This window comes from Nannospalax galili, unplaced genomic scaffold (genome assembly GCF_000622305.1).
Source record: "Nannospalax galili isolate Female #2095 unplaced genomic scaffold, S.galili_v1.0 scaffold550, whole genome shotgun sequence".
NCBI lineage: Eukaryota > Metazoa > Chordata > Mammalia > Rodentia > Spalacidae > Nannospalax > Nannospalax galili.
Window position 1 is genome coordinate 2,533,967 of NW_008329138.1, and position 11,879 is coordinate 2,545,845.

The 11,879-nt window shown below is 33.1% G+C and overlaps 1 protein-coding gene across 4 annotated transcripts in view; it reads right to left on the bottom strand.

Moving 5' to 3' along the window:
• Epha7 (EPH receptor A7) overlaps positions 1–11,879 on the bottom strand; it is a 153,101-nt gene that overhangs the window by 132,333 nt on the left and 8,889 nt on the right. The gene's annotated exons all lie outside the window — the stretch shown is intronic.

Genomic DNA, 11,879 nt, shown 5'->3' on the forward strand with positions numbered 1-11,879 from the left:
TTTCTGAAAATGGATAACTTGAGAGAGCACTGTTGATCAGACACTTGGCCACTAGTCCTGAGGGAAGATGCGAGTTTGATATTACACAAAGCATTCCTGCTGTTATACAGGGACTAAAACCTTCAGTGTGGAACACGGTTTGGTATAATTTCTTATTATAAAACAGGTCATAATTCAAATGAAAAGCTTTTTCACATGCTAGTATAATTAGCAATTTTTACTTTCTTTTATTAAACTGTTTTTCTAAGTCTAATACTATAATATTGTATAAATAATGAATGATGTTAATGATGTTTTAAGAGGTAAAAGTTATATTTACATTTATACCTAATTATGAATTTTACTAGAAACCTTAAGGACTGACATGTCACAACAGAAAGGTTCAGTAACTTGCATAAATGTGTGAGTCTGCAGTCTTAGCACAGTCATTGCTATTTTGAAATCAGCCTAAGCTGCATAGCAAGACCCTGTCTCATCCAGACCAAGGGGTGAGGTAATCCACAGTTCAGTGGCACTGCACTTACCTAACACATACAAAGACCTAATTTCAGGATTCAGCATCATAAAGAAAACACACACACACACACACACACACACACACACATCAAACTCAAAATACACATTGCCACTAGATCAAAACTTTGCAATGGCAATAAGCAATGGTGATTAATAAAGTCCAGCATCTGATTTCACTACTCATATATCCAACACTGAATCCTAATAGGTAAAATTGTTGTTGTAGAAGGCAGAAAGGTTCAAATGTTGCCATATTTATATATACTTATATTCTAAGCAGGACAGGAAGATAGATGATAGATGATAGGTGATGATAGATGATAGATAGATAGATGATAGATAGATAGATAGATAGATAGATAGATAGATAGGTGATAGTTAGATAGATGATAGATAGATAGTAGATAGATAGTAGATAGATAGATATAGATAGATAGATAGATGATAGATATATAGATGATAGATAGATGATAGATAAGATAGATAGATGATAGATAAAAATTAAATAACTAAGTGAGTGATGAATATTTAGTAAGGAAGAAAGGGGGGGAAGTGGGGGCACCTTAAGTGGGAAATAGATGATAGATAGATAGACAGATAGATGATAGATACATAGATTAGCTATATAGATGATAGATATAGATAGATAGTATATAGATGATAGACAGATTATAGATATAGATAGATGTATAGAAGATAGATAGATAGATAGATGATAGATATATAGATGATAGATAGATGATAGATATAGATAGTAGATAGACATATAGATAGTAGATAGTAGATAGATAGTAGATAGATATAGATTAGATAGATAGATAGATAAACAGATAGATAGTATATAGATATAGATAGATTAGATAGATAGAAAGATGTTAGATAGAAGATGATAGATAGATAGATAGATACATAGATAGATACATAGATTGATGATAGATAGATAGATAGATAGATGATAGATAGTAGATAGATAGTGGATAGATTAGATAGATGATATAGATAGATAGTAGATAGATAGATGATGGATACTAGATAGATAGATAGATAGATAGATAGATAGATATAGATGATAGATATAGATGGATAGATAGATATAGATAGATTAGATAGATAGATGATAGATAGATAGATGATAGATAGATAGATAGATAGATAGATAGATAGATAGATAGATAGATAGAGATATACACACACACACACTATGGTAAGATACACTTGAAAAAATTTAAGCCAAGAAAAGTGAAAGAAAATGAAAAGCAATTGTTAAAGTCTAAAACATTTTTAGGGAATACGCAGGAAAAAAATACAGAGAAGTAAAAGAACACGCACACTGGCTGTGGTGCACACCTTTAATCCCACCACTTGGGAGGCAGGGACAGTCAGATCTCTATGAGTTCAAGGTCAGCCTGGTCTACATAGTGAGTTCCAGGCCAGCTGGGACTAAAGGGAAACCCTGTCTCAAAAAGATTAAAAAAAAAAAAAAAAAAAAAAAAGAATATTCACTTTACCTTAATGAATTACCAGTAAGGTAGACTAAAAATGAGGATGAATGTATGTACAGTGATGGTCTGATGAAATAAACCTGAACATCAATGATAAAACTGTCTGAGTTTGAAGGACAATGATAATTTACTGGAAAACATACAAAATGGAAACTGATTAAACCAATATGCTCATCCCAGAAAGCAGAGTTCTTACGTTCATAGTTTCCCAGAGTAAGTGCCAGACACTACGTGTCAAATGGCCTATGAAAAAGTTAAAAAAAATTCGGGCAAGAGTGGGTTGTAAGTGTAGATAGATTAGGTTTTCTTGGCAAATCAGAAAACTGCCTGTCCATTTGAGCCCAGTAATATATGCCTTCCTGAGCCTTAATATCCAAGCTTAAAATACAGTGATGTAATGGTCATCTTTGAGAAATAGAATTTGCATGTGTTGCTGCCCTTCTGTCCTTGCAAGTGCAAGGGGCTAGATTCTCAAGGCTTCACAGGGGAATTCCTAAAGCCTCAGGGTCAAATGGCAGAACATGTGTTTCTGCACAAAAGCCTAGGTATTGGGTGCTATCAAAGTTGCCCATTGATCTCAGTTCAAAGCACATTCACAACCCATAGTAACAGTCATCAAAATGTGCTGATTGCTAATATTGGTCCTTTTCAGATTAAAAAAATACTATGGAAATGTTATATGAATAAACATGAAATTTAATTTTCTTTTCTTCAATGATCCAAGCCGCCTTTAGTTGTTACATAGAGTAGAGAAAACCATAATATCTATTTGGAAATGAAGAAAAAAAATGTTTTATAAACTTTCACTTTAGTGACACATTAGTAAGGAAGTTTAATTTTGGTTTTCTTTGTAAAACACATAAAAATTCAAACACATCCTATAGGAGTTTTTTCCCATCTTCTTTGTGATTGTTAATTCTGATTTCCACAGAGAAAAAAAATCTTAACTTTGGCCCTTATAAGTTAAGGGATTGATGCATGTCAATTTAGATAGAAATCTTAAAAAAAGAGCCAAAGAGAGTTTTTTTCTTGGTCCATTATGTTGTGTTATTGTTTTCTCTCTGGGTGGTAGATGTGAGGTATATGTATATATGTATGTAGGTATGTATATATATGAATATATGTGAGAACATGTGTGATGCATGCATACTTATGTGTGTGGCTTGTGTATATGTGCATAAGTATACATTTACGGCTATGTGTCCATGAGATAAGAAAGAAGAAAAATACTCAGCAATACTCTGTGATTTTATTCTTGGAGCACTTGTCAATAAAACATTAGAATTGTGAGGACTTTGCTTGCCCCATTTATGAAATTAGTCCTCTAATATATATTTGATGATGTTTAGAGTATACTTAAACTCTAAGAATTCATAACTATAATTGCCTTGTAAAATATTATACCATTAAAAAGTACAAGACCATCCATCCAAACAGTTATTTTAAAATAATCATTTGAGTGAGTTAAGACTATATCCACCTCAAATTTCTTTTCAAGAAGACTGTAGGAAAACGGCAACTAAAAAAATAAAATTTAAAAAACTGTGTAATACAAGCTATTTCCCTTTGATAAAAGTAGAAGATATCAGGAAATATTTAAAGAGTCTATGAGGTTTATTTATTTAACCCAGCTATTAGTTTAAATTAATGTCATTAACATCATTAGGCATAATTGTCTACATGGGAAGTAGTTTAGTTAATAATAGTAAACTACTATTTAAATAAACTTAGAACATTTAAAGTACTGGGAAATGTAGTGAGCTTACCTACTCTTTTTTAATATTTTATTATTTTTATTTTATGTGTATGAGTGTATTGCCTGCATGTATGTGAGTGCACCCGTGTCATGCAATGCCACGGAGGTCAAAAGAGGGCTTTGGATTTTTCTGGAACTGCAGTTAAGGACGGTTGGTAGCCGCCAATTGTGTGTTGGGAATCGAACCCGGGTCCTCTGCAGGAGCAGTCAGTGCTCTTAACCACTGAGCCGTCTATCCAGCCCCACCTATTCTTTCATCTGCGTTTCTCAGAACAAACCTTTAGTTTATTTGTCCCTGACATGAAGACATTCTTTCCGTGCCCTATCCCTCTCCACACCTAAACTCTCTAAAAGACACAACCTTGTCTTTCAGAAAGAATGAACTTGAAAAGTAAAGGAGATTATACTAATAGAGTTTCATTATCCAATTTCAATAATAATAATAAACACATCATGTAGTTAAATATTGTATCTCATCGTTTTCTATTTTATTTATAAGATCGTCAGGGCTCCTGTCTCTAGATCTGTATTTTCAACCAAAGACTGTAACTCAGTGTTTATGGCTCCAGTGCAGGATTGGGACCGAAGGCGAGGGGCTAAACGCGGTGTTAATTAGCAGAATACAGCACACAGCATGGGTCTCTTCAGAGCTGCTGTATTTCCAAGACATTAGAGGCAACAACAGTAAATGTTGAAAGTGATTGTGCTTCCCAGGAAATATTGGTATTTAAGATTAAGCCTATAACATCCCTGTGCATATTTGATAACTTTTAACAGTTTGTATCACAGATAAGAAATAAAACTATCTATAAATCAATAATTTGACCTAAATTCCAAGTTGAATTGTTTTCGCGTATGGTAGAAGAGAGGGCTCAGTGGTTAAGAGGCACGCTGCCCTTCCAGAGAAGATGAGCTCAGTTCCCAGCACCCATGTAAAGCGACTCACAATCCATATAACTCCAGCTCCAGGGACTCTGAAATCTCTGCCTCCATGGGCACTTGTACTCATGTGCACATATCCACATGTACATAATTAAAAATAAATATTCTTTAAAAATATATTATTCTACATGCATGGAAACATCTGTTTTTCCCACATTACTTTACATGGACATGTGTCCAGTCTATGAATTTAAATTTATAAGATACTTTTCAGGTGATGTGATAATTTTTTAAATAAAATGTTTTCTGAAATTTTCCTCTCTGATTTATATATCATATTTCACAACCACAGGAAATACAGTACAGAGCTATGTCAAATTTTGCTCATGAAAATATTGTCACAAAATACCCATATCATACACAAAATCATTACAAATAAAATATTTTATAGAGTAATAAGAATTATCTTAGAGGAACTGTCTAGAGGTTCTACAAGGAAGTCATATTGGACACAAGATCATTGATTTATATTATGACAGTGCCTGCCAGAAAATCATGGCAATTTAAACTTCTACTAAAATATAAAATGGTGTCATGTACTTGGTAGAATTTGCTTAATTAGAAATGCTTTAAAGTCATGTGTTAAATGCATAAATCACTGAAAACTAGGGGACACTAACTTCAGATCTCCTTCTTCCTTTCATTATATTTCCAGTTTATTGGGTGTTCCTTTGTTTTATTATTCTTTATTTATTGACTGTTCACATACCATGTTCATGTTCTATGAGTACATAAAGGAGAACTGAAGAAAAGGGAGAAAGCTGTACAGTTCTGAACAATATTCAGTGTTCTCAATTGAAGTTGTAGCATGATTCTAACTGAAAGACCACAATGATGTTGCTTCACATTTCAAAAACTGCAAGCAAATACCAAATATACATTTATCTGGAAAACACACCAGAAACTGACACAACAGTTGCTTCTAGAAAAAGGAACTGTGGGACCATGGGACATTTATTGTATCTATGCATATTGTTTATTCATAAATGTGCTTAAATAAATATTATGAGCTTCCAAATGTGAACAATTTGAAGAGTATAAAGCTATGAAGGTATTACAGGTATGATCAAAATGCAAAAATATTTTGACATAATAGATTATACAGGTTGCCACTTACAGGGAATGATTATACATTTTATTTCTATTTTTGTTTGCTTTGCAATTCAAACTATTATTTAAAATATATACTTTGAAAGCAAAAGTATATACTCTTAGAACAAAAGCCATTTCTCCATGTAAAGTAAATACAAACACACTTCAGATCTCCTTAGTTTAGAAAGGTCAGCTCAGATCTCCCTGCTTCTAAAGACGCTGATCACTCTGAGGTGGAAGCGCCTCTCCTGTCACTGAAAGGAAGAGATGAAGAGGCTAAAAAGGAAGACACAAAAAGACTGACTGACACAGACGGGGCTGGGATGACGAATAAATAAATACCTATGCTATTGTCATAGAAAAAAGTTCCTCAGGTATGGAGGAAAGTCCTTTCTATATTTGCTAATTACTTGCACCATAATTATGAATTATGAATACATAAAGAGATAACTGAAGAAAAGGGAATCACATTGGCTCTAGGCTATGAAAAAACAAACATAATACAGGATTCTCATGTTCACAAAGTCTGAGGTTATTCACAGAAACTAGTCATGTTCATTAAAAAATTAAAGTATTAGGAACTGGAATTGGGTTATATTTCAGAAATTTCATATATGCTTATTGAAGACTAAGATGGCTCAAGGATCTGCACTAAGTACTATGATTGGTAGTTCAAATGCTGTAAGGTTTGGTTGCTAAGAGGGTTAAATACTGTAGGAGGAAAATATTAATGTTTTGATTGTCATGGGGAAAGGACAAGTGTACAGATTCAAAATGAAGGATTATTAAACAGGGAGTAAGCGGCATTTATCTGAAAATACAAGGAAAGACAGAATTTCATACCCTCGGTTGACCTGGCTGACGTAGTGGAGTGGCTAGGGGCAAAGGGACAGTAGTAGACACAAAGCAAGGTATGGTAAGAACTGGGTGCGGTTCTGCCAGTAACTACTGTCAGAGCCTGGAAAAGTGTGGTGCTGGAAGAAGGCAGGGCACGTCTCTGGCATGAGCGGGATGGCAAGTGCTGATCACGAGGATCAGAGCAGTAATGGTGAGGACCACAGTGTTTGTTTCTAATATTTCAAAATAGATACACTGCTTAAAGAAAAATGGCTCAGTAAGAAGTTACTTTCTTTTATTTCAATGCCCTCTGGTAAATTATCTGAGGTGGACAACTGGATTAAAGGATAATGAACTACATATGGCCTATGTTCCCTCACTTACTGTCATTAGAAAACCCCCTACTACGTTATTAATAATGAAATATCACTAAGCATTCGTTGATTATTTTCTATGTCCCAGATATTATTCTTAGAGTTTTAACATGCATTATTTCATTCAATTCCAAGAACCCTAGGAGGGAAGTACTATTTTTATTAGCCCCATTCTATGCTTAAGGAAATTAAAGTTTAGAGACAATGTCCTACTTTAAGCACCTGGTAAAGTATGGATCCAGAATTTTAGATTTCGATGATTCTAGAGTCCCATTAATTTACCAAGTACTGTAGCTTACATTTCTCTTAAAATTTACTTATAAATATGATCTATTTTAAAGTCATATTTGCTATCATGAAAACTGATGGCACAAATTGCATATTGTGTGTGAAACTAAAACCTAGTTTTCAATAACTGTAAGTAAAGAACAGATTTCAAATAATTAATGTTATTAAGTCAATGTATATTTCCATTTCAAGAAAATGTTACAAATTTATAAATTATACATCATTAAAATAATATTTGTTAACTTTTATCAAAGGAAAATAAGAAATAGCTATCTAGAAATTCTAATACAAACTATAAATCTAGTATCTGAATTCCTTTTCAAATAATCAAATTTAGAAATTTTCTAAATTTCTAAATTTTTCCATTCAGTAATTTAAATTAAGTATTATAAATATGGCAAGTAAATTACAATCCTGTATATGCATAGAAACTGCATAATATCATTCTTTTTATGAACTGATGCTATATACTTTATGCTGTAAGTCAGAAAGAACATTTTTGAAAGCAAAGAAAAAGAGTGTTTCTGAGTAGAACAACCATCCAGCCATCCACTTAAAATAAAATCTGATTAGTTCTTCAGTAGCTAAGTACATGGGTTGACATCCAGGGCCGATTTTAGGGGCAGCGCAGAACAGCTGAGGAAAGAAAGAGTGGTAACCAAGAGTCCCGATTCTCTTAGACTGCATTAACTTCTTAATATCTCTGAGCTTCTGGCTCTTAACAAAGTGGTAGTGACTAAATGAGAAAATGAAAGAAATGATCATTTTGTATATATGCAAATGTCCTATAGAAATCTGCTACAAAGCTCAGATCCACATTTTGCTAAAGCTTGTATGCTTTCTAACTGGAATAAAGTCATGCAAAACTTAAAAGCTTTAAAAATTCGAATATATTTCAGGATGTGATTGTATTAATCTCAATATTTAGATATGTAAAGCACAATAATCTATTCTCAAGTTTTAAAATGAAACTTAAAATTTTAAAATGACTACACTCATTATTTGGGAAAATGTATTAGTTAGCTTCCTTGGAAGTTGCAACTTAAAGGTGAATTTTCAAAAAGATATTTTGAGAAGAAAATCTTTCTAATTAGAATTGTGTATTTTACAATAATGTAAACACCTGTTTTCAAAAGATAGTATTTAATTGTTGGACAGAAGTTCTTCATATATTAGTAGACTTGAGAAACATGTGTCTTTAGAAATATCCCTTTTTTCAAGGTCACAAAAGCAAGCTCTACATCAAGTGATTAAACACTAATCCTTTTTCATAGTTATTCATATTTCATATTATCCTGTAACAAGCATCACAATGAGCCGCTTCCATAGACAGTGCGCAAATAAACTAACCTTTAAGTGGCCAACCACTCACATTTGGCTAGGGACACACCAGCATTCCCTCTCAAAACATTAGTGTTCTCAATATGGGACTGGATTTGTTTCCCAACTCTTAACAGGATCATTGAAAGGAAACAGGAGGAATATTATAAAGGCAGGCTTGGATTAAATCCAGAGGCAAGTACTCTTACAGCAGTGCACTGGAATTGTGCCAAGGAGAGAAGTGTTTTCACAAACAAACATAGTTCTTTCGTTACGTATAGGTATTTAATTCCTTTGTCTATCTCACCAAAGCTAAAATCTAAGAAAGTTTGATAATAAATTATTTCCTTGATTTATATAACAAGGCAGGCATAAGGACCTAAAGGGGCATCTTGCCTCTTTAATTATGCTTTTTAAAAATGAATAATTTCCTGTTAATGCTTAATCCCATTCATTATGTGGCAGAACTTAGTGTAGATGACAGTTGACTGATTCGGCTTCATTTTTAGACACCTTAGTATAGTTACAGATGAAAGAATTTTAGTAGTCAAATGTGTCATACAACTCTTTAAAACAAAATAATTATTTCTAATAGTACCATGTAAAGGGTGATATGTCATCTGGAACAAAATGAGGGCTTTTCTTTGTGGCAAATATATCTGTTAACTATGGCTAAAAACTCAAGTTTTTAAATTAACTTCTCTGTGCATAACCCAAACATTTTCCAACAAATCACAAAAAAAAGCAAAATTGCTATAACTTTGTAAAAAATCTTTTTAAAAGAATCTTTAAATCTTTAAAGACTTTTAAGGTTATTTTTAAAATTTTTTAAATCTTTAAAGGGCTTTTAAGGTTATTTCAGCATCTTTTCTCAGACTAAATTAATTATGCATTTTAAGTATATATTTGTTTTGCTTCTTATTTCTCCCATTTTTAATTGTGCAAAACTTAAATTCTACTTTTACATCAATTGAGATCTGTATAATATTATCAGCAGCTGTTTTTATAGATAAAATATACTGGTGATATCAAAATCTTTAACATTTACTTCAGGATGGCCACTGCTTTTCTGTACCTGTTGTTAATTTCTAGTCGATGAGAACATTGCCTTTCATCTGATTAGTGCACTAGAAATATAATCCAGTAAGATTACATTTGGTTGAGGAGTTGTGGTAAATTTTTATATAGTTTTTGTTTGTGATATATGGAATTTAAGGTTTTCTACTTGATTACAAATATTAGCATCGAGGGATGAGAGGGATTTGTACCGAGTGGACAGTACAAATGGATGCTGTGTTTGCTGGTGGGATCTAAACTTAAACTGCTGCTTTTCTTTGTTCAGAGTTGACTTCACAGTGTTACCCACAGTGAAGGTAATAACTGAGTGCTGAGCGATGAGGACTTGATAGCCTCTGTGATAATCCACACTATCTATTTAGTTCTTCAAATAAGACTGGAAAACAAACTTCCTCAGTTAGATCATCGGCAACGTGTGTTCAGTAAGAATATGTGAGCCACAAACACAGTTTTAAAATATCTCATGGGAGGCAGAGACAGGTGGATATCTGTGTGATTGAGGCCAGCCTGGTGGTCTATACAATGAGTTCCACACCAATTGTGGCTGCAAATGAGACCCCATCTCAAAAAAACTACAAAAAAAAAAAAAAACAAAAAGAGAGGGAAAAATAAAGGGTTTTGCCTTTTTTGTTGAGTCAGGATCTCATTTGCATAGCCCAGACTGGCCTGGAACTCTCTACATACCTCAGGCTGGCCTCAAACTTGGAATCTTCCTGCTTCAGTCTCCCAAGCGCTATGGTAACAACAAGCATGTACCAACACAGCCTACTTGAAATTAGTTTTAATGCACTGTTAAATTGAAACTAATATATCTAGAATATAATTTTGTTTCTATTAATTGCTACTTATATATGCTATTCTTTTTTATGCCTTTTAAGTATAGTTTTTAATTTACATTTATAGCAGGTTTTAATTTAGAATGACCACTTTTAAAAACCCAAAGAACCAAATGGCACTGAATTGAATATCAGAAATCTAATTTTTTTAAATTATTATTTCTTCCTTAAATATTCAACCAGAATGAAAATTTTACAAGAAAAAAAAATGGGGCACTCTGCCACTATGTGGGAAACATTTAAGTTCAACAATGAAAAAGAATATTTGCCAGAATTCTCCTTGCTTTGTGAAGGAAACCATGATGATACTGCTGTGAAATATCTGCTCAAGAATCAGAATGTGTTAGATTTGAATCTAGGCTAACACAAGGGCTATTAAAGTAAGTAAATTACTTGCTTTTGAGAGATTCCATTTTCTACTGTATAAAGCAGACATGACAAGGATGCCAACCTCACTAGCTAAGAGACGCATGGAGAGAACAAGGAGAGTGTCTGCACATGGTCAGCTACCAAAAGATGTAATTACAATAACCATCAATATCGAGAGCTATCTTTAACTTAACCACACATTGTAAATATTTAAATGATGCTGCCATCTTAGTAGCATAAATATATAAAAGTCATTTTAGGGAGTGTATTAGGCTTTATAATTTATAAGTTAATGATAACATAAGTAATATAACTTTATATGCTTTTCAGACCTCAATTTTAAAAAGTATCTACACACTTTGATGGCCTAGATGGTATGAGTTAAATAAAAAACATTGGTCAATTATTTGATCACATGATGCTAAGTAAGAGAGAATCGAGTTTTAGAAAACAACAAAAAAGATATCTGAATATGTCTACTATTATTGTTTCAAAACAAATAGGACCAATGCAATCAATTCACTGTGATGACTAAAACTTGACTTTGAACCCCTACAACAAAAATATGGCTGGTATAGGATGATTTTTTGGAAGAGTGCCCTTTTGTTCTTTAGTACTGAACTGAATTGTATCACTGCAGAAGTTAACTACAGAAATGTATTAAATGAAATGACGCTTTCCTATCTAAAGTCACATATTTATAAAAGACAATTCTAGGGGCTGGAGAGATGGCTCAGAGATTAAGAGCACTGACTGTTCTTGCAGAAGGCCAGGGTTCGATTCCCAGCACCCACACGGTGGCTACAAACCGTCCTTAACTCCAGTTCCAGGGGAATCCGAAGCCCTCTTCTGACCTCCGCGACATGGCACAACACGGGTGCACTCACATGCATGCAAGCAATACACTCATACACATAAAATAAAAATAAATAAAATATTTTATTTTTAAAAAAGATAATTCTAAATATTT